This window comes from Euprymna scolopes, chromosome 39 (assembly GCF_053919585.1).
Source record: "Euprymna scolopes isolate OS-2025 chromosome 39, ASM5391958v1, whole genome shotgun sequence".
In the NCBI taxonomy this organism is placed as follows: Eukaryota; Metazoa; Mollusca; class Cephalopoda; order Sepiida; family Sepiolidae; genus Euprymna; species Euprymna scolopes.
This window is the reverse complement of record NC_136520.1, coordinates 45003344-45024933: the sequence shown is the minus strand read 5'-3', so window position 1 is coordinate 45024933 and position 21590 is coordinate 45003344. Positions and strand designations below refer to the sequence as shown.

General features: G+C 39.2%; 18 non-coding genes across 18 annotated transcripts; all 18 read left to right on the top strand.

Annotated features, from left to right (window-relative positions):
* The first annotated feature begins 13 nt into the window (after positions 1-13).
* On the top strand, positions 14-86 carry Trnaa-cgc (transfer RNA alanine (anticodon CGC)). The gene has a single exon. It is a non-coding gene; the product is annotated as a tRNA-Ala (tRNA).
* Positions 87-436: 350 nt separating this feature from the next.
* Trnaa-cgc (transfer RNA alanine (anticodon CGC)) lies at positions 437-509 on the top strand. Its single transcript has one exon. It is a non-coding gene; the product is annotated as a tRNA-Ala (tRNA).
* A 773-nt stretch (positions 510-1282) lies between these two features.
* Positions 1283-1355, top strand: Trnaa-cgc (transfer RNA alanine (anticodon CGC)). The gene has a single exon. It is a non-coding gene; the product is annotated as a tRNA-Ala (tRNA).
* A 773-nt stretch (positions 1356-2128) lies between these two features.
* Positions 2129-2201, top strand: Trnaa-cgc (transfer RNA alanine (anticodon CGC)). The gene has a single exon. It is a non-coding gene; the product is annotated as a tRNA-Ala (tRNA).
* Positions 2202-3536: 1335 nt separating this feature from the next.
* Trnaa-cgc (transfer RNA alanine (anticodon CGC)) lies at positions 3537-3609 on the top strand. The gene has a single exon. It is a non-coding gene; the product is annotated as a tRNA-Ala (tRNA).
* Positions 3610-3959: 350 nt separating this feature from the next.
* On the top strand, positions 3960-4032 carry Trnaa-cgc (transfer RNA alanine (anticodon CGC)). Its single transcript has one exon. It is a non-coding gene; the product is annotated as a tRNA-Ala (tRNA).
* Positions 4033-4100: 68 nt separating this feature from the next.
* Positions 4101-4173, top strand: Trnaa-cgc (transfer RNA alanine (anticodon CGC)). The gene has a single exon. It is a non-coding gene; the product is annotated as a tRNA-Ala (tRNA).
* A 1195-nt stretch (positions 4174-5368) lies between these two features.
* On the top strand, positions 5369-5441 carry Trnaa-cgc (transfer RNA alanine (anticodon CGC)). Its single transcript has one exon. It is a non-coding gene; the product is annotated as a tRNA-Ala (tRNA).
* A 68-nt stretch (positions 5442-5509) lies between these two features.
* On the top strand, positions 5510-5582 carry Trnaa-cgc (transfer RNA alanine (anticodon CGC)). Its single transcript has one exon. It is a non-coding gene; the product is annotated as a tRNA-Ala (tRNA).
* Positions 5583-5791: 209 nt separating this feature from the next.
* On the top strand, positions 5792-5864 carry Trnas-cga (transfer RNA serine (anticodon CGA)). Its single transcript has one exon. It is a non-coding gene; the product is annotated as a tRNA-Ser (tRNA).
* Positions 5865-6213: 349 nt separating this feature from the next.
* Positions 6214-6286, top strand: Trnaa-cgc (transfer RNA alanine (anticodon CGC)). The gene has a single exon. It is a non-coding gene; the product is annotated as a tRNA-Ala (tRNA).
* A 209-nt stretch (positions 6287-6495) lies between these two features.
* Positions 6496-6568, top strand: Trnas-cga (transfer RNA serine (anticodon CGA)). The gene has a single exon. It is a non-coding gene; the product is annotated as a tRNA-Ser (tRNA).
* Positions 6569-7340: 772 nt separating this feature from the next.
* Positions 7341-7413, top strand: Trnaa-cgc (transfer RNA alanine (anticodon CGC)). The gene has a single exon. It is a non-coding gene; the product is annotated as a tRNA-Ala (tRNA).
* A 632-nt stretch (positions 7414-8045) lies between these two features.
* Trnaa-cgc (transfer RNA alanine (anticodon CGC)) lies at positions 8046-8118 on the top strand. Its single transcript has one exon. It is a non-coding gene; the product is annotated as a tRNA-Ala (tRNA).
* Positions 8119-8326: 208 nt separating this feature from the next.
* On the top strand, positions 8327-8399 carry Trnaa-cgc (transfer RNA alanine (anticodon CGC)). The gene has a single exon. It is a non-coding gene; the product is annotated as a tRNA-Ala (tRNA).
* Positions 8400-8890: 491 nt separating this feature from the next.
* Trnaa-cgc (transfer RNA alanine (anticodon CGC)) lies at positions 8891-8963 on the top strand. Its single transcript has one exon. It is a non-coding gene; the product is annotated as a tRNA-Ala (tRNA).
* A 3169-nt stretch (positions 8964-12132) lies between these two features.
* On the top strand, positions 12133-12205 carry Trnaa-cgc (transfer RNA alanine (anticodon CGC)). Its single transcript has one exon. It is a non-coding gene; the product is annotated as a tRNA-Ala (tRNA).
* Positions 12206-14393: 2188 nt separating this feature from the next.
* On the top strand, positions 14394-14466 carry Trnaa-cgc (transfer RNA alanine (anticodon CGC)). Its single transcript has one exon. It is a non-coding gene; the product is annotated as a tRNA-Ala (tRNA).
* The last annotated feature ends 7124 nt before the right edge of the window (positions 14467-21590 follow it).

The following is a 21590-nucleotide window of genomic DNA, read 5'->3' as shown; positions in this document are numbered from 1 at the left end:
GTCAGAAGGATATGGGGAATTAGCTCAATTGGTAGAGCGCTCGCTTCGCATGTGAGAAGTACCGGGATCGATACCCGGATTCTCCACTCTTCGTTTTTCATCGGAAAATTGAATTATTGCTCATTTGAATATAATAAATCAGTCTGAAGAATATGGGGAATTAGCTCAATTGGTAGACCGCTCGCTTAACATGTGAGAAGTACCGGGATCGATACCCGGATTCTCCACTCTTCGTTTTTCATCGGAAAATTGAATTATTGCTCATTTGAATATAATAAATCAGTCTGAAGAATATGGGGAATTAGCTCAATTGGTAGTGCGCTCGCTTCGCATGTGAGAAGTACCGGGATCGATACCCGGATTCTCCACTCTTCGTTTTTCATCGGAAAATTGAATTATTGCTCATTTGAATATAATAAATCAGTCAGAAGAATATGGGGAATTAGCTCAATTGGTAGAGCGCTCGCTTCGCATGTGAGAAGTACCGGGATCGATACCCGGATTCTCCACTCTTCGTTTTTCATCGGAAAATTGAATTATTGCTCATTTGAATATAATAAATCAGTCTGAAGAATATGGGGAATTAGCTCAATTGGTAGAGCGCTCGCTTCGCATGTGAGAAGTACTGGGATCGATACCCGGATTCTCCACTCTTCGTTTTTCATCGGAAAATTGAATTATTGCTCATTTGAATATAATAAATCAGTCTGAAGAATATGGGGAATTAGCTCAATTAGTAGAGCGCTCGCTTTGCATGTGAGAAGTACCGGGATCGATACCTGGATTCTCCACTCTTCGTTTTTAATCGGAAAATTGAATTATTGCTCATTTGAATATAATAAATCAGTCTGAGGAATATAGGGAATTAGCTCAATTCGTAGAGCGCTCGCTTCGCATGTGAGAAGTACCGGGATCGATACCCGGATTCTCCAATCTTCGTTTTTCATCGGAAAATTGAATTATTGCTCATTTGAATATAATAAATCAGTCTGAAGAATATGGGGAATTAGCTCAATTGGTAGAGCGCTCGCTTAACATGAGAGAAGTACCGGGATCGATACCCGGATTCTCCACTTTTCGTTTTTCATCGGAAAATTGAATGATTGCTCATTTTAATATAATAAATCAGTCTGAAGAATATGGGGAATAAGCTCAATTGGTAGAGCGCTCGCTTCGCATGTGAGAAGTACCGGGATTGATTCCCGGATTCTCCACTCTTCGTTTTTCATCGGAAAATTGAATTATTGCTCATTTGAATATAATAAATCAGTCAGAAGAGTATGGGGAATTAGCTCAATTGGTAGAGCGCTCGCTTCGCATGTGAGAAGTACCGGGATCGATACCCGGATTCTCCAGTCTTCGTTTTTCATCGGAAAATTGAATTATTGCTCATTTGAATATAATAAATCAGGCAGAAGAATATGGGGAATTAGCTCAATTGGTAGAGCGCTAGCTTCGCGTGTGAGAAGTACCGGTATCGATACCCGGATTCTCCACTCTTCGTTTTTCATCGGAAACTTGAACTATTGCTCATTTGAATATAATAAATCAGTCTGAAGAATATGGGGAATTAGCTCAATTTGTAGAGCGCTCGCTTTGCATGTGAGAAGTACCGGGATCGATACCTGGATTCTCCACTCTTCGTTTTTAATCGGAAAATTGAATTATTGCTCATTTGAATATAATAAATCAGTCTGAGGAATATAGGGAATTAGCTCAATTCGTAGAGCGCTCGCTTCGCATGTGAGAAGTACCGGGATCGATACCCGGATTCTCCAATCTTCGTTTTTCATCGGAAAATTGAATTATTGCTCATTTGAATATAATAAATCAGTCTGAAGAATATGGGGAATTAGCTCAATTGGTAGAGCGCTCGCTTAACATGAGAGAAGTACCGGGATCGATACCCGGATTCTCCACTTTTCGTTTTTCATCGGAAAATTGAATGATTGCTCATTTTAATATAATAAATCAGTCTGAAGAATATGGGGAATAAGCTCAATTGGTAGAGCGCTCGCTTCGCATGTGAGAAGTACCGGGATTGATTCCCGGATTCTCCACTCTTCGTTTTTCATCGGAAAATTGAATTATTGCTCATTTGAATATAATAAATCAGTCAGAAGAATATGGGGAATTAGCTCAATTGGTAGAGCGCTCGCTTCGCATGTGAGAAGTACCGGGATCGATACCCGGATTCTCCAGTCTTCGTTTTTCATCGGAAAATTGAATTATTGCTCATTTGAATATAATAAATCAGGCAGAAGAATATGGGGAATTAGCTCAATTGGTAGAGCGCTAGCTTCGCGTGTGAGAAGTACCGGTATCGATACCCGGATTCTCCACTCTTCGTTTTTCATCGGAAACTTGAACTATTGCTCATTTGAATATAATAAATCAGTCTGAAGAATATGGGGAATTAGCTCAATTTGTAGAGCGCTCGCTTCGCATGTGAGAAGTACCGGGATCGATACCTGGATTCTCCACTCTTCGTTTTTCATTGGGAAATTGAATTATTGCTCATTTGAATATAATAAATCAGTCTGAAGAATATGGGGAATAAGCTCGAGTGGTAGAGCGCTAGCTTCGCATGTGAGAAGTACCGGGATCGATACCCGGATTCTCCACTCTTAGTTTTTCATTGGAAATTGAATTATTGCTCATGTGAATATAATAAATCAGTCAGAAGAATCTGGGGAATAACTAAATTAGTAGAGCGCTCGCTTCGCATGTGAGAAGTACCGGGATCGATACCCGGATTCTCCACTCTTCGTTTTTCATCGGAAAATTGAATTATTGCTCATTTGAATATAATAAATCAGTCTGAAGAATATGGGGAATTAGTTCAATTGGTAGAGCGCTCGCTTCGCATGTGAGAAGTACCGGGATCGATACCCGGATTCTCCACTCTTCGTTTTTCATCGGAAAATTGAATTATTGCTCATTTGAATATAATAAATCAGTCAGAAGAATATGGGGAATTAGCTAAATTAGTAGAGCGCTCGCTTCGCATGTGAGAAGTACCGGGATCGATACCCGGATTCTCCACTCTTCGTTCTTCATCGGAAAATTGAATTATTGCTCATTTGAATATAATAAACCAGTCTGAAGAATATGGGGAATTAGCTCAATTGGTAGAGCGCTCGCTTCGCATGTCAGAAGTACCGGGATCGATACCCGGATTCACCACTCTTCGTTTTTCATCGGAAAATTTAATTATTGCTCATTTTAATATAATAAATCAGTCTGAAGAATATGGGGAATTAGCTCAATTGGTAGACCGCTCGCTTCGCATGTGAGAATTACCGGGATCGATACCCGGATTCTCCACTCTTCGTTTTTCATCGGAAAATTGAATTATTGCTCATTTAAATATAATAAATCAGTCTGGAGAATATGGGGAATTAGCTCAATTAGTAGAGCGCTCGCTTCGCATGTGAGAAGTACCGGGATCGATACCCGGATTCTCCACTCTTGGTTTTTCATCGGAAAATTGAATTATTGCTCATTTGAATATAATAAATCAGTCTGAAGAATATGGGGAATTAGCTCAATTGGTAGAGCGCTCGCTTCGCATGTGAGAAGTACCGGGATCGATACCCGGATTCTCCACTCTTCGTTTTTCATCGGAACATGGAATTATTGCTCATTTGAATATAATAAATCAGTCTGAAGAATATGGGGAATTAGCTCAATTGGTAGACCGCTCGCTTCGCATGTGAGAATTACCGAGATCGATACCCGGATTCTCCACTCTTCGTTTTTCATCGGAAAATTGAATTATTGCTAATTTGAATATAATAAATCAGTCAGAAGAATATGGGGAATTAGCTAAATTAGTAGAGCGCTCGCTTCGCATGTGAGAAGTACCGGGATCGATACCCGGATTTTCCACTCTTCGTTTTTCATCGGAAAATTTAATTATTGCTCATTTGAATATAATAAATCAGTCTGAAGAATATGGGGAATTAGCTCAATTGGTAGAGCGCTCGCTTCGCATGTGAGAAGTACCGGGATCGATACCCGGATTCTCCACTCTTCATTTTTCATCGGAAAATTGAATTATTGCTCATTTGAATATAATAAATCAGTAAGAAGAATATGGGGAATTAGCTCAATTGGTAGAGCGCTCGCTTCGCATGTGAGAAGTACCGGGATCGATACCCGGATTCTCCACTCTTCGTTTTTCATCGGAAAATTGAATTATTGCTCATTTGAATATAATAAATCAGTCTGAAGAATATGGGGAATTAGCTATATTGGTAGAGCGCTCGCTTCGCCTGTGAGAAGTACCGGGATCGATACCCGGATTCTCCACTCTTCGTTTTTCATCGGAAAATTGAATTATTGCTCATTTGAATATAATAAATCAGTCTGAAGAATATGGGGAATTAGCTATATTGGTAGAGCGCTAGCTTCGCATGTGAGAAGTACCGGGATCGATACCCGGATTCTCCACTCTTAGTTTTTCATTGGAAAATTGAATTATTGCTCATGTGAATATAATAAATCAGTCAGAAGAATCTGGGGAATAACTAAATTAGTAGAGCGCTCGCTTCGCATGTGAGAAGTACCGGGATCGATACCCGGATTCTCCACTCTTCGTTTTTCATCGGAAAATTGAATTATTGCTCATTTGAATATAATAAATCAGTCTGAAGAATATGGGGAATTAGTTCAATTGGTAGAGCGCTCGCTTCGCATGTGAGAAGTACCGGGATCGATACCCGGATTCTCCACTCTTCGTTTTTCATCGGAAAATTGAATTATTGCTCATTTGAATATAATAAATCAGTCAGAAGAATATGGGGAATTAGCTAAATTAGTAGAGCGCTCGCTTCGCATGTGAGAAGTACCGGGATCGATACCCGGATTCTCCACTCTTCGTTCTTCATCGGAAAATTGAATTATTGCTCATTTGAATATAATAAACCAGTCTGAAGAATATGGGGAATTAGCTCAATTGGTAGAGCGCTCGCTTCGCATGTCAGAAGTACCGGGATCGATACCCGGATTCACCACTCTTCGTTTTTCATCGGAAAATTTAATTATTGCTCATTTGAATATAATAAATCAGTCTGAAGAATATGGGGAATTAGCTCAATTGGTAGACCGCTCGCTTCGCATGTGAGAATTACCGGGATCGATACCCGGATTCTCCACTCTTCGTTTTTCATCGGAAAATTGAATTATTGCTAATTTGAATATAATAAATCAGTCAGAAGAATATGGGGAATTAGCTAAATTAGTAGAGCGCTCGCTTCGCATGTGAGAAGTACCGGGATCGATACCCGGATTTTCCACTCTTCGTTTTTCATCGGAAAATTGAATTATTGCTCATTTGAATATAATAAATCAGTCTGAAGAATATGGGGAATTAGCTCAATTGGTAGAGCGCTCGCTTCGCATGTGAGAAGTACCGGGATCGATACCCGGATTCTCCACTCTTCATTTTTCATCGGAAAATTGAATTATTGCTCATTTGAATATAATAAATCAGTAAGAAGAATATGGGGAATTAGCTCAATTGGTAGAGCGCTCGCTTCGCATGTGAGAAGTACCGGGATCGATACCCGGATTCTCCACTCTTCGTTTTTCATCGGAAAATTGAATTATTGCTCATTTGAATATAATAAATCAGTCTGAAGAATATGGGGAATTAGCTATATTGGTAGAGCGCTCGCTTCGCCTGTGAGAAGTACCGGGATCGATACCCGGATTCTCCACTCTTCGTTTTTCATCGGAAAATTGGATTATTTCTCATTTGAATATAATAAATCAGTCAGAAGAATATGGGGAATTAGCTCAATTGGTAGAGCGCTCGCTTCGAATGTGAGAAGTACCGGGATCGATACCCGGATTCTCCGCTCTTCGTTTTTCATCGGAAAATTGAATTATTGCTCATTTGAATATAATAAATAAGGAAGAAGACTATGGGGAATTAGCTCAATTGGTAGAGCGCTAGCTTCGCATGTTAGAATACCGGTATCGGTACCCGGATTCTCCACTCTTCGTTTTTCATCGGAAAATTGAATTATTGCTCATTTGAATATAATAAATCAGTCTGAAGAATATGGGGAATTGGCTCAATTTGTAGAGCGCTCGCTTCGCATGTGAGAAGTACCGGGATCGATACCCGGATTCTCCACTCTTCATTTTTCATCGGAAAATTGAATTATTGCTCATTTGAATATAATAAATCAGTAAGAAGAATATGGGGAATTAGCTCAATTGGTAGAGCGCTCGCTTCGCATGTGAGAAGTACCGGGATCGATACCCGGATTCTCCACTCTTCGTTTTTCATCGGAAAATTGAATTATTGCTCATTTGAATATAATAAATCAGTCTGAAGAATATGGGGAATTAGCTACATTGGTAGAGCGCTCGCTTCGCCTGTGAGAAGTACCGGGATCGATACCCGGATTCTCCACTCTTCGTTTTTCATCGGAAAATTGGATTATTGCTCATTTGAATATAATAAATCAGTCAGAAGAATATGGGGAATTAGCTCAATTGGTAGAGCGCTCGCTTCGAATGTGAGAAGTACCGGGATCGATACCCGGATTCTCCGCTCTTCGTTTTTCATCGGAAAATTGAATTATTGCTCATTTGAATATAATAAATAAGGAAGAAGACTATGGGGAATTAGCTCAATTGGTAGAGCGCTAGCTTCGCATGTTAGAATACCGGTATCGATACCCGGATTCTCCACTCTTCGTTTTTCATCGGAAAATTGAATTATTGCTCATTTGAATATAATAAATCAGTCTGAAGAATATGGGGAATTGGCTCAATTGGTAGAGCGCTCGCTTCGCATGTGAGAAGTACCGGTATCGATACCCGAATTCTTCACTCTTCGTTTTTCATCGGAAAATTGAATTATTGCTCATTTGAATATAATAAATCAGTCTGAAGAATATGGGGAATTTGCTCGATTGGTAGAGCGCTCGCTTCGCATGTGAACAGTACCGGGATCGGTACCCGGATTCTCCAGTCTTCGTTTTTCATCGGAAAATTGAATGATTTCTCATTTTAATATAATAAATCAGTCTGAAGAATATGGGGAATAAGCTCAATTGGTAGAGCGCTCGCTTCGCATGTTAGAAGTACCGGGATCGATACCCGGATTCTCCACTCTTCGTTTTTCATCGGAAAATTGAATTATTGCTCATTTAAATATAATAAATCAGTCAGAAGAATATGGGGAATTAGCTAAATTAGTAGAGCGCCCGCTTCGCATGTGAGAAGTACCGGGATCGATACCCGGATTCTCCACTCTTCGTTTTTCATCGGAAAATGGAATTATTGCTCATTTAAATATAATAAATCAGTCAGAAGAATATGGGGAATTAGCTCAATTGGTAGAGCGCTCGCTTCGCATGTGAGAAGTACCGGGATCGATACCCGGATTCTCCACTCTTCGTTTTTCATCGGAAAATGGAATTATTGCTCATTTGAATATAATAAATCAGTCTGAAGAATATGGGGAATTAGCTCAATTGGTAGAGCGCTCGCTTCGCATGTGAGAAGTACCGGGATCGATACCCGGATTCTTCACTCTTCTTTCTTCATCGGAAAATTGAATTATTGCTCATTTGAATATAATAAATCAGTCAGAAGAATATGGGGAATTAGCTAAAGTAGTAGAGCGCTCGCTTCGCATGTGAGAAGTACCGGGATCGATACCCGGATTCTCCACTCTACGTTTTTCATCGGAAAATGGAATTATTGCTCATTTGAATATAATAAATCAGTCTGAAGAATATGGGGAATTAGCTCAATTGGTAGAGCGCTCGCTTCGCATGTGAGAAGTACCGGGATCGATACCCACCTTCTCCACTCTTCGTTCTTCATCGGAAAATTGAATTATTGCTCATTTGAATATAATAAATCAGTCAGAAGAATATGGGGAATTAGCTAAAGTTGTAGAGCGCTCGCTTCGCATGTGAGAAGTACCGGGATTGATTCCCGGAGTCTCCACTCTTCGTTTTTCATGGGAAAAGGGAGTTATTGCTCATTTGAATATAATAAATCAGTCTGAAGAATATGGGGAATTAGCTCAATTGGTAGAGCGCTCGCTTCGCATGTGAGAAGTACCGGGATCGATACCCGGATTCTCCACTCTTCGTTTTTCATCGGAAAATTGAAATATTGCTCATTTTAATATAATAGTCAGTCTGAAGAATATGGGGAATTAGCTCTATTGGTAGAGCGCTCGCTTCGCATGTGTGAAGTACCGGTATCAATACCCGGATTCTCCACTCTTCGTTTTTCATCGGAAAATTGAATGATTGCTGATTTGAATATAATAAATCAGTCTGAAGAATATGGGGAATTGGCTCAATTGGTAGAGCGCTCGCTTCGCATGTGAGAAGTACCGGGATCGATACCCGGATTCTCCACTCTTCGTTTTTCATCGGAAAATTTAATTATTGCTCATTTTAATATAATAAATCAGTCTGAAGAATATGGGGAATTAGCTCAATTGGTAGACCGCTCGCTTCGCATGTGAGAAGTACCGGGATCGATACCCGGATTCTCCACTCTTCGTTTTTAATCGGAAAATTGAATTATTGCTCATTTTAATATAATAATTCAGTCTGAAGAATATGGGGAATTAGCTCAATTGGTAGAGCGATCGGTTCGCATGTGAGAAGTACCGGTATCGATACCCGAATTCTTCACTCTTTGTTTTTCATCGGAAAATTGAATTATTGCTGATTTGAATATAATAAATCAGTCTGAAGAATATGGGGAATTAGCTCGATTGGTAGAGCGCTAGCTTCCCATGTGAGAAGTACCGGGATCGATACCCGGATTCTCCACTCTTTGTTTTTCATCGGAAAATTGAATTATTGCTCATTTTAATATAATAAATCAGTCAGAAGAATATGGGGAATTAGCTCAATTGGTAGAGCGCTCGCTTCGCATGTGAGAAGTACCGGGATCGATACCCGGATTCTCCACTCTTCGTTATTCATCGGAAAATTGAATTGTTGACATTTGAATATAATAATTCAGTCTGAAGAATATGGGGAATTAGCTCAATTGGTAGAGCGCTCGCTTCGCATGTGAGAAGTACCGGGATCGATACCCGGATTCTCTACTCTACGTTTTTCATCGGAAAATTGAATGATTGCTCATTTTAATATAATAAATCAGTCTGAAGAATATGGGGAATTAGCTCAATTGGTAGAGCGCTCGCTTCGCATGTGGGAAGTACCGGGATCGATACCCGGATTCTCCACTCTTCGTTTTTAATCGGAAAATGGAATTATTGCTCATTTTAATATAATAATTCAGTCTGAAGAATATGGGGAATTAGTTCAATTGGTAGAGCGCTCGCTTCGCATGTGAGAGGTACCGGTATCGATACCCGGATTCTCCACTCTTTGTTTTTAATCGGAAAATGGAATTATTGCTCATTTTAATATAATAATTCAGTCTGAAGAATATGGGGAATTAGCTCAATTGGTAGAGCGCTCGCTTCGCATGTGAGAGGTACCGGTATCGATACCCGGATTCTCCACTCTTCGTTTTTAATCGGAAAATGGAATTATTGCTCATTTTAATATAATAATTCAGTCTGAAGAATATGGGGAATTAGCTCAATTGGTAGACCGCTCGCTTCGCATGTGAGAAGTACCGGGATCGATACCCGGATTCTCCACTCTTCGTGTTTCATCGGAAAATTGAATTATTGCACATTTGAATATAATAATTCAGTCTGAAGAATATGGGGAATTAGCTAAATTGGTAGAGCGCTCGCTTCGCATGTGAGAAGTACCGGGATCGATACCCGGATTCTCCACTCTTCGTTTTTCATCGGAAAATTGAATTATTGCTCATTTGAATATAATAAATCAGTCAGAAAAATATGGGGAATTAGCTCAATTGGTAGAGCGCTCGCTTCGCATGTGAGAAGTACCGGTATCGATACCCGGATTCTCCACTCTTCGTTTTTCATCGGAAAATGGAAGTATTGCTCATTTGAATATAATAAATCAGTCTGAAGAATATGGGGAATTAGCTCAATTTGTAGAGCGCTCGCTTCGCATGTGAGAAGTACCGGGATCGATACCCGGATTCTCCACTCTTCGTTTTTCATCGGAAAATTGAATTATTGCTCATTTGAATATAATAATTCAGTCTGAAGAATATGGGGAATAAGCTCAATTGGTAGAGCGCTCGCTTTGCATGTGAGAAGTACCGGATCGATACGCGGATTCTCCACTCTGCGGTCTTCATCGGAAAATTGAATTATTTCTAATTTGAATATAATAAAACAGTCAGAACAATATGGCGAATTTGCTCAATTGGTAGAGCGCTCGCTTTGCATGCGAGAAGTACCGGGATCGGTACCCGGATTCTCCACTCTTCGGGTTTCATCGGAAAATTGAATTATTGCTCATTTGAATATAATAAAACAGTCAGAAGAATATGGGGAATTAGCTCAATTATTAGAGCGCTCGCTTTGCATGTTAGAAGTACCGCGATCGATACCCAGATTCTCCACTCTTGGTTTTTCATCGGACAAATTGAATTATTGCTCATTTGAATATAATAAAACAGTCAGAAGAACATTGGGAATTAGCTCAATTGGTTGAGCGCTCGCGTCGCATGTGAGAAGTACCGGGATCGATACCCAGATTTTCCCTTATTCGTTTTTCATCGGACAAATTGAATTATTGCTCATTTGAATATAATAAAAAAAGTCAGAAGAATATGGGGAATTTGCTCAATTGGTATTGCGCTCGCTTCGCATGTGAGAAGTACCGTGATGTATACCCGGATTCTCCACTCTTAGTTTTTCATCGGAAAATTGAATTATTGCTCATTTGAATATAACAAAACAGTCAGAAGAATATGGGGAATTAATTCAATTGGTATTGCGCTCGCTTCGCATGTGAGAAGTACCGTGATCGATACTTGGATTCTTCACTCCTCGTTTTTCATCGGAAAATTGAATTATTGCTCATTTGAATATAATAAAACAGTCAGAGGAATACGGGGAAGTAGCTCAATTGGCAGAGCGCTTGCTTTAGATGTGAGAAGTACCGGGATCGATGCCCGGATTCTCTACCCTTCGTTTTTCATCGGAAAATTGAATTATTTCTCATTTTAATATAATAAATCAGTCAGAAGAATATGGGGAATTAGCTCAATTGGTAGAGCGCTCGCTTCGCATGTGAGAAGTACCGGGATCGATACCCGGATTCTCAACTCTTCGTTTTTCATCGGAAAATTGAAATATTGCTCATTTGAATATAATAGTCAGTCTGAAGAATATGGGGAATTAGCTCTATTGGTAGAGCGCTCGCTTCGCATGTGTGAAGTACCGGTATCGATACCCGGATTCTCCACTCTTCGTTTTTCATCGGAAAATTGAATTATTGCTGATTTGAATATAATAAATCAGTCTGAAGAATATGGGGAATTGGCTCAATTTGTAGAGCGCTCGCTTCGCATGTGAGAAGTACCGGTATCGATACCCGGATTCTCCACTCTTCGTTTTTCATCGGAAAATGGAATTATTGCTCATTTGAATATAATACATTAGTCTGAAGAATATGGGGAATTAGCTCAATTGGTGGAGCGCTCGCTTCGTCTGGGAGAAGTACCGGGATCGATACCCGGATTCTCCACTCTTCGTTTTTCATCGGAAAATTGAAATATTGCTCATTTGAATATAATAGTCAGTCTGAAGAATATGGGGAATTAGCTCTATTGGTAGAGCGCTCGCTTCGCATGTGTGAAGTACCGGTATCAATACCCGGATTCTCCACTCTTCGTTTTTCATCGGAAAATTGAATGATTGCTGATTTAAATATAATAAATCAATCTGAAGAATATGGGGAATTGGCTCAATTTGTAGAGCGCTCGCTTTGCATGTGAGAAGTACCGGGATCGATACCCGGATTCTCCACTCTTCGTTTTTCATCGGAAAATTGAATTATTGCTCATTTGAATATAATAAATCGGGCAGAAGAATATGGGGAATTAGCTCAATTGGTAGAGTGCTAGCTTCGCATGTGAGAAGTACCGGTATCGATACCCGGATTCTCCACTCTTCGTTTTTCATCGGAAAATTGAATTATTGCTCATTTGAATATAATAAATCAGTCTGAAGAATATGGGGAATTAGCTCAATTGGTAGAGCGCTCGCTTCGCATGTGAGAAGTACCGGGATCGATACCCGGATTCTCCACTCTTCGTTTTTAATCGGAAAATTGAATTATTGCTCATTTTAATATAATAATTCAGTCTGAAGAATATGGGGAATTAGCTCAATTGGTAGAGCGCTCGGTTCGCATGTGAGAAGTACCGGTATCGATACCCGAATTCTTCACTCTTTGTTTTTCATCGGAAAATTGAATTATTGCTCATTTGAATATAATAAATCAGTCTGAAGAATATGGGGAATTAGCTCGATTGGTAGAGCGCTAGCTTCCCATGTGAGAAGTACCGGGATCGATACCCGGATTCTCCACTCTTCGTTTTTCATCGGAAAATTGAATTATTGCTCATTTTAATATAATAAATCAGTCAGAAGAATATGGGGAATTAGCTCAATTGGTAGAGCGCTCGCTTCGCATGTGAGAAGTACCGGTATCGATACCCGGATTCTCCACTGTTCGTTTTTCATCGGAAAATGGAATTTTTGCTCATTTGAATATAATAAATCAGTCAGAAGAATATGGGGAATTAGCTCAATTATTAGAGCGCTCGCTTTGCATGTTAGAAGTACCGCGATCGATACCCAGATTCTCCACTCTTGGTTTTTTATCAGACAAATTGAATTATTGCTCATTTGAATATAATAAAACAGTCAGAAGAATGTGGGGAATTAGCTCAATTGGTAGAGCGCTACCTTCGCATGTGAGAAGTACCGGGATGTATACCCGGATTCTCAACTCTTGGTTTTTCATCGGAAAATTGAATTATTGCTCATTTGCATATAATAAAACAGTCTGAAGAATATGGGGAATTAGCTCAATTGGTAGAGCGCTCGCTTTGCATGTGAGAAGTACCGGATCGATACGCGGATTCTCCACTCTGCGGTCTTCATCGGAAAATTGAATTATTTCTAATTTTAATATAATAAATCAGTCTGAACAATATGGCGAATTTGCTCAATTGGTAGAGCGCTCGCTTTGCATGCGAGAAGTACTGGGATCGGTACCCGGATTCTCCACTCTTCGGGTTTCATCGGAAAATTGAATTATTGCTCATTTGAATATTATAAAACAGTCAGAAGAATATGGGGAATTAGCTCAATTATTAGAGCGCTCGCTTTGCATGTTAGAAGTACCGCGATCGATACCCAGATTCTCCACTCTTGGTTTTTCATCGGACAAATTGAATTATTGCTCATTTGAATATAATAAAACAGTCAGAAGAACATTGGGAATTAGCTCAATTGGTAGAGCGCTCGCGTCGCATGTGAGAAGTACCGGGATCGATACCCAGATTTTCCATTATTCGTTTTTCATCGGACAAATTGAATTATTGCTCATTTGAATATAATAAAAAAAGTCAGAAGAATATGGGGAATTAGCTCAATTGGTATTGCGCTCGCTTCGCATGTGAGAAGTACCGGGATGTATACCCGGATTCTCCACTCTTAGTTTTTCATCGGAAAATTGAATTATTGCTCATTTGAATATAATAAAACAGTCAGAAGAATATGGGGAATTAATTCAATTGGTATTGCGCTCGCTTCGCATGTGAGAAGTACCGTGATCGATACTTGGATTCTTCACTCCTCGTTTTTCATCGGAAAATTAAATTATTGCTCATTTGAATATAATAAAACAGTCAGAAGGATATGGGGAATTAGCTGAATTGGTAGAGCGCTCGCTTCGCATGTGAGAAGTACTGGGATCGATACCCTGATTCTCCACTCTTCTTTTTTATACGGAAAATTGAATCATTGCTCATTTGAATATAATAAAACAGTCAGAAGGATATGGGGGATTAGCTCAATTGGTAGTGCGCTCATTTTGCATGTGAGAACTTCCGGGATCGATACCCGGATTCTCCACTCTTCGTTTTTCATCGGAAAATTGAATTATTGCTCATTTGAATATAATAAAACAGTCAGAGAAATATGGGGAATTAGCTCAATTGGTAGAACGCTCGCTTCGCATGTAAGAAGTACCGGGATCGATACCCGGATTCTCCACTCTTCGTTTTTCATCGGACAAATTGAATTATTGCTCATTTGAATATAATAAAACAGTCAGAAGAATATGGGGAATTAGCTCAATTGGTAGAACGCTCGCTTCGCATGTGAGAAGTACCGGGATCGATACCCGGATTCTCCACTCTTCGTTTTTCATCGGACAAATTGAATTATTGCTCATTTGAATATAATAAAACAGTCAGAAGAATATGGGGAATTAGCTCAATTGGTAGAGCGCTCGCTTCGCATGTGAGAAGTACCGGGATCGATACCCGGATTCTCCACTCTTCGTTTTTCATCGGAAAAGTTCATTGTTGCTCATTTGAATATAATAAAACAGTCAGAAGAATATTGGAAATTAGCTCAATTGGTAGAGCGCTCGCTTCGCAGATAAGAATTGCCGGGATCGATACCCGGATGTTCCACTTTTCGTTTTTATCGGAACATTACATTATTGCTCATTTGAATATAATAAAACAGTCAGAAAAATATGGGGAATTAGCTCAATTTGAAGAGCGCTCGCTTTGCATGTGAGACGTCTCGGGATCAATACCCGGATTCTCCACTCTTCGTTTTTTATCGGAAAATTTAATTATTGCTTATTTTAATATAATAAAACAGTCAGAAGAATATGGGGAATTAGCTCAATTGGTAGTGCGCTCGCTTCGCATGTGAGAAGTACCGGGATTTATACCCGGATCCTTCACTCTTCGTTTTTTATCGGAAAATTGAATCATTGCTCATTTGAATATAATAAAACAGTCAGAATAAAAATGGGGAATTAGCTCAATTAGTAGAGCGCTCGCTTCGCAAGGGCGAAGTACCGGGATCGATACCCGGATTCTCCCCTCTTGGTTTCTCATCGGAAAATTGAATTATTGCTCATTTGAATATAATAAAACAGTCAGAAGAATATGGGGAATTAGCTCAATTGGTAGTGCGCTCGCTTCGCATGTGAGAAGTACCGGGATTTATACCCGGATCCTTCACTCTTCGTTTTTTATCGGAAAATTGAATCATTGCTCATTTGAATATAATAAAACAGTCAGAATAAAAATGGGGAATTAGCTCAATTAGTAGAGCGCTCGCTACGCAAGGGCGAAGTACCGGGATCGATACCCGGATTCTCCCCTCTTGGTTTCTTATCGGAAAATTGAATTATTGCTCATTTGAATATAATAAAACAGTCAGAAGGATATGGGGAATTAGCTCAATTGGTAGAGCGCTCCCATTGCATGTGCGAAGTACCGGGGTCGATACCCGGATGTTCGACTCTTCGTTTTTCATTGGAAAATGGAATTATTGCTCATTTGAATATAATACAACAGTCAGAAGAATATGGGGAATTAGCTCAATTGGTAGAGCGCTCGCTTTGCCTGCGAGAAGTACCGGGATCGATACCCGGATGTTCCACTTTTCGTTTTTCATCGGAAAATTGAATTATTGCTCATTTGTATATAATAAAACAGTCAGAAGAATATGGACAATTAGCTCAATTGGTAGAGCGCTCGCTTCGCATGTGCGAAATACCGGGATCGATACCCGGATGTTCCATTCTTCGTTGTTCATCGGAAAATTGAATTATTGCTCATGTCAATATAATAAAACAGTCAGAATATTATGGGGAATAAGCTCAATTGGTAGAGCGCTCGCTTTGCATGTGGAATACCGGGACTTATACCCAGATTCTCCACTATTGGTTTTTCATCGGAAAATTGAATTATTGCTCATGTGAATATAATAAAACAGTCATCATATTATGGGGAATTAGCTCAATTGGTAGAGCGGTCGCTTAGCATGTAAAGAGTACCGGGATCGATACCCGGATTCTCCACTCTTCGTTTTACATCGGAAAATTTCATTACTGCTCATTTGAATATAATAAAACTGTCAGAAGGACGTAGGGAATTAGCTCAATTGGCAGAGCGCTCGCTTCGCATGTAAGAAGTACCAGGATCGATACTCGGATTCTCCACTCTTTGTTTTTTTTTAGGGAAATGCGATTATTGCTCATTTGAATAAAATATAACGGAAGAATATTGAGAACAAGATAAATATGTCGGCGTCGCTTCGCCTGTGCGAAAAACCGGGATTGATCTCCGGAGTCTCTTCTCTTCGTTTTTCATTGGAAAATGGAATTATTGCTCATTTGAATAAAATATAACAATGAGAATCATTTGTGGAATTAGCTCAATTGGTAGAGCGCTCACTTCGCATGTAAGAAGTACCATGATCGATACCCGGATTCTCCACTCTTCGTTTTTCATAGGAAAATTTCATTCTTTCTCATTTTAATAAAATAAAACAATCAGAAGGATCTGGGGAATTAGCTCAATTGGTAGAGCGCTCGCTTCGCATGTAAGAAGTACCGGGATCGATACCCGGATTCTCCAGTCTTCGTTTTTCATCGGAAAATGGAATTATTGCTCGTTTGAATAAAATAAAATAATCGGAAGAACCTGAGGAATTAGCTCAGTTAGTAGACCGCCCGCTTCGCATCTAAGTAGTACAGGGATCGATCCCCGGATGCTCCACTCTTTTTTTTTCATAGGAAAATTCCATTATTGCTGATTTGAATAAAATAAAACAATGAGACAGAATCTGGGGAATTATCTCAATAGATTGAGCGCTTGCTTCGCTTGTGAGGAGTACCGGGATCGATACCCGGATTCTCCACTCGTCGTTTTTTATCGGAAAATTTCATTATTGCTCATTTGAATAAAATAAAACTATCCGGAGCATATGGGGAATTAGCTCATTTTGCAGTGCGCTCGCTTCGCATGTGAGAAGTATTCGGATCGATACTCGGATTCGCCACACTGTGTTTATCATAGGAAAATGTGTTTGTTGCTCATTTTAATAAAATAAAACAATCATAAGAATATTAGTAGAGCGCTCGCTTCGCATATGAGACCTGGATCGATTTCCGGATTCTCCACTCTTCATTTTTGATAGGAAAACTCTCTATTGCGTATTTTAATTCAATATAATTCCCGAGGAAAACTAAGGGGAATTAGCTCAATTCGTAGAGCGATCGCTTAGCATGTGAGAGAGATCGGGATCTATTCCCTGATTCTGCACTCTTAACTTTCATAGTTCAATATAATTAAAGGGAAAGAATACGGGTAAAGCTCAATGGGTAGAGAACTTGCTTCGCATGTGAGAGGTACCGGGATAGATACCCGGAGTCTCCACGTATACTCCACGCTTCATTTTTTTCATAGCAAAACACTCTATTGCTTATTTCAATTCAATATAATTCGAGAAAAAAAAACTATGGGGAATTAGCTCAATTGGTAGAGTACTCGCTTTGCATGTGAGAAATACCTGGATCTATGCCCGGAATCTCATGTCCTCCTTTTTTATAGCTAAACTCCCTTTTGTTCATTTCAATTTAATACTGGCATCGGTGCCCGGCGTTACCCAGGTTTGTGGAGCAGAAAAATGTATTAGTAGGAGGCAGGAGTTAAATCGTATCGCGAAAGAAGAAAAGAACTGGGAAAAACAAGACGTCTTTGCTAGTACGACCACCGCCAAACCGGAAGTGACGTAGGTTACAATTAAGGTGAGACAATCGAAAGCAGAGGATGAGTTATTAAAATATCGGTGAAAAAAGCACCTCCTTCTGTAGAGAAAGTCCCAGTGGATGGTGAAGAAATTAATGTTTTTAGCCAATATTTCGTGATTTGTCGCCTTAAAGGTCGAACTTCAAAACGATACTGATCTTGTGAAAATCCGCCGCCTCTGTCGAAAATTTTAGGCAGACATGCAAACATGCATGCATATATTTATATATTGGTAGCTCAAATTTTCCACCCAAATCGATTAAAAAGCTTGCCCTATCTCTGAATACTCTTTATGTAAAATTTTAAATGTTTGGACCAGAAATTGTCTTAGTAATGTGGTAGAGATCGCAGAGGTCAATTTTTTTTTAAAATTTGACCCTTATTATGACCCCTTAACATTTATTGTTTTCGTCTCAAATCAAGTTATTTTTTTAGATCCATATCCAAGGAACCTATATCTAAAATATCAAGTGTTTAGACTAAAAATTGGCAGAGGAGTTTGGTAGAATTATCAAAGGTCAAATCTTTGAATTTTTACCGTTTAACAGGCCGAAAACGTATTACAAATTTCCAAGTCTCAGTACCGTGTATATCAAATTCCGAGCCGGTAGACTGAAAATTAACAGAGTTATTGCGTAGGGAAATGTACACAGACAGACAGAAAGACAGAAACTTTCACTTTGTTCATTTCAATTAAATATAATGAAAGAGGAGGAATATGTGGAATTAGCTCAATTGGTAGTGCGCTCGTTTCGCATGTGAGAGGTACCGGGATCGATACTCGGATTTTCCCCTGATCGTCTTTCATAGAAAAAAATCTCCATCGTTTATTTCAATTAAATATAATTAGAGAGAGAGAGAGAGAGAGAGAGAGAGAGAGAGAGAGAGAGAGAATATGGGGAATCAGCTCGGAATCATACTCCACTCGTCCTATTTCATATAAAATCTCTCCATTGTTCATTTCAATTAAAGATAATTGGAGCGAAAGAAATATGGGGAATTAGCTCAATTGTAGAGCGTCATCTTTGCATGTGAGAGGTACTGGATCAATACCAGGACCCTCCACTCATCCGTTTTCATCGCAAATGTCTCTATTGTTAATTTAAATTAAATATAATTAGATAGTACAGGGGATCGACATTCGGGTGCCGGACCTCTTTTTTTTTGTATAGTCAAAACCGTGTATTGTTCATTTCCATTATATGAACAATTGAGAGTTTTGCTATGAAAAAGGAAGAGTGGAGCATCCGGGTATCGATCCCGGTACCTCTCACATGCGGAGCGAGCGATCCACCATGATCGATAACCGGATGCGCCGCTCTTCCTTTTTTATAGCAAAACTCTCCATTGTTTATTTAAATTATATATAATTAAAGTATGTGGTTTATTAGTTCAATTGGTAGAGCTCTCGCTTCGTCTGTGGGAGGTATCGGGATCTGTACCCGGATTCTCAACTATCAAAACTCTCATTTTAATTAAATATAATTAGAGGGAGGCAATAAACTCTTCATTTTAATCAAATATACTCTTCTTTTTTCATAGCAAAACTCTCCATTGTTCATTTCAATTAAATATAATTAGAGAGAGGGAAGATGGGGGAATTATCTCAATTTGTAGAGCGCCTGCTTCGCATGTGAGAAGTACCGCATCGACACCCGGATTCTCCACTAATCTTTTTTTTTTAATATAGCAAAACTCTCTTTTGTTCATTTCAATTAGATATAATCAGAGAGGAGTTGAATAAGTTGAATAAGTTCACTTGGTAGAGCGCTCGTTTCGCATGTGAGAGGTACCGGGACCGATACCTGGATGCCGTACTCATTTTTTTTTTTTTCATAGCAAAACCCACAAGTTGTTCATTTCAATTAAATATATTTAGAGAGGGGAAATATGGGGAGTTATCTCAATTAGTAGATTGGTCTCTTCGCATGTGAGAGTTCTCGGGATCAGTACCCGGATTCTTCACGTATGTTTTTTTTTTATAGCAAACTCTCTATTGTTCATCGTAATTGAATGTAATTAGAGAGAAGAAACACGAGGCATTCGCTATGTTTGTTGAGCTCTCGCTTTACATGTGAGGGGTACAGGGATCGATGCCCGGATTATCCACACCTTTTGATAGCAAGACTCTCCATTATTCATTTCAATTAAATGTAATTCAAGGGAAGTATCAATCTGTTACTTTAGCTGTTCTTTCGTGTGTGAGGTGTATCGGGATCGATGCCCGTATTCACCACACATTCTTTTTCACAGCAAGAGCCTTATTGTTCATTTTGATTAAATGTAATGTGGGGCCTGCAACTTGGGGAACTAACTCAATTTGTGCAGGGCTCGCATCTCATGTGAGAGGTACAGGGCTGATGGCCGGATTCTGTAGGGTATATGCGAAATGTAAAAATAAGGTACTGTTTAAGGCTAGGTTATGGTTAGAAACAAAAACGAAAAAAAAAAAGAAAGTAATATACGACGTACCGGGCGTATCTGCATCGATCTTTGGGAAAGATGAAGGAAAAGATGGTAGCTCATTTATTTACCCGAAGGGCATCTTGGGAAGGAGGTGCATGATGGGAGAAGCTATTTTTTTGTGTTGTCTCTTCGTTTTTATTTTGATAGGAGGATACAAAGCCGGGGAAAATTCCCTGCAAGAAACACAAAAAGAAAAGAGTCGTGAACATCTCATGAAAAGTATTTCGTGTTGCTGGCGTTCAGATTGTGCGGTATGACATTGGAGGCGAGAAGCCAGATGTAGTCGACTGGAAAAGAAGGGGACAGAAACGTGCTGTTGTTGAGCGAGTGACTCACTCCTTCCGGAACCCCAGAACCGAATCCTGATCGTAACCTCACAGATTCTCTATTTATTCTTTTTAATAGGAAAACTCTTTATTTTTCATTTCAATTCAATATAATTAGGGGGAAGTAGCATTGGGGTATTAGCTTAATTGGTAGAGCGCTTGCCTTGCATGTGGGAGGTACCGGGATCGATGTCTGGATTCTCCACTCATTTTTTCATAGCAAGTATCTCTATTGTTCATTTTAATTAAATGTAATTTGTAGGATGCAATATGGGGAATTAGCCCAATTGGTTGAGCGCTCCCTGTCTATGTGTGAGGTACCGGGATCGATACCCGGACTCTACACTCATCCTTGTTATAGCAATGCTCGGTATTTTTCATTTGAATTTTATTTAATTAGAAGGATATAAGGTGAGGAGCTGGCTCAATTCGTAAATCTCTCGCCGCACATGTTGGAATATCGATGCCTGGATTCTCCATTCGTTTATATAATATTTTATTGAATGGCTTAATATTTTTGTTGTCAATGAAATGTAATTACAGAATATTGTCATATTGAGAATTAGCTCAAATTGGAAGGCGATCATTTTGTGTGTGAATCGATACCCGTATTCTACATTTATTTTTTATTTTATAGGGTGTCTCAAAACGATATACATACGCTTTAATTAATTTTAAACCAGATGTATGTTTTTTCTTTGCAGGCTGAACTCAATGATCCTAATCATAGCAGGCAACATCTTGAAGAAAAACATTGATCCTAAAATTCTACTATAAGAATGGAAACGCTGTTTAAATGCAGTTTAGGAGTGTGTATACATCTTTTTGGGACAGCCTCTACACTAACGGCCAAACACCTGGGACAGTTTAGTTTTTTTTTTCAATTTCTCCAGAATATTCGGGGGGGGATTACAACTAATACGCATTTAACATATCTTCTGTGTTGATACACTGTATTAATTACACTTCCTTATAAAGGATAGAAGCAAGGTTAAGAGAATTTAAATTTTTTCTTTTGAAATTAAAGTGGCCAAAACAATTGGACAAAGC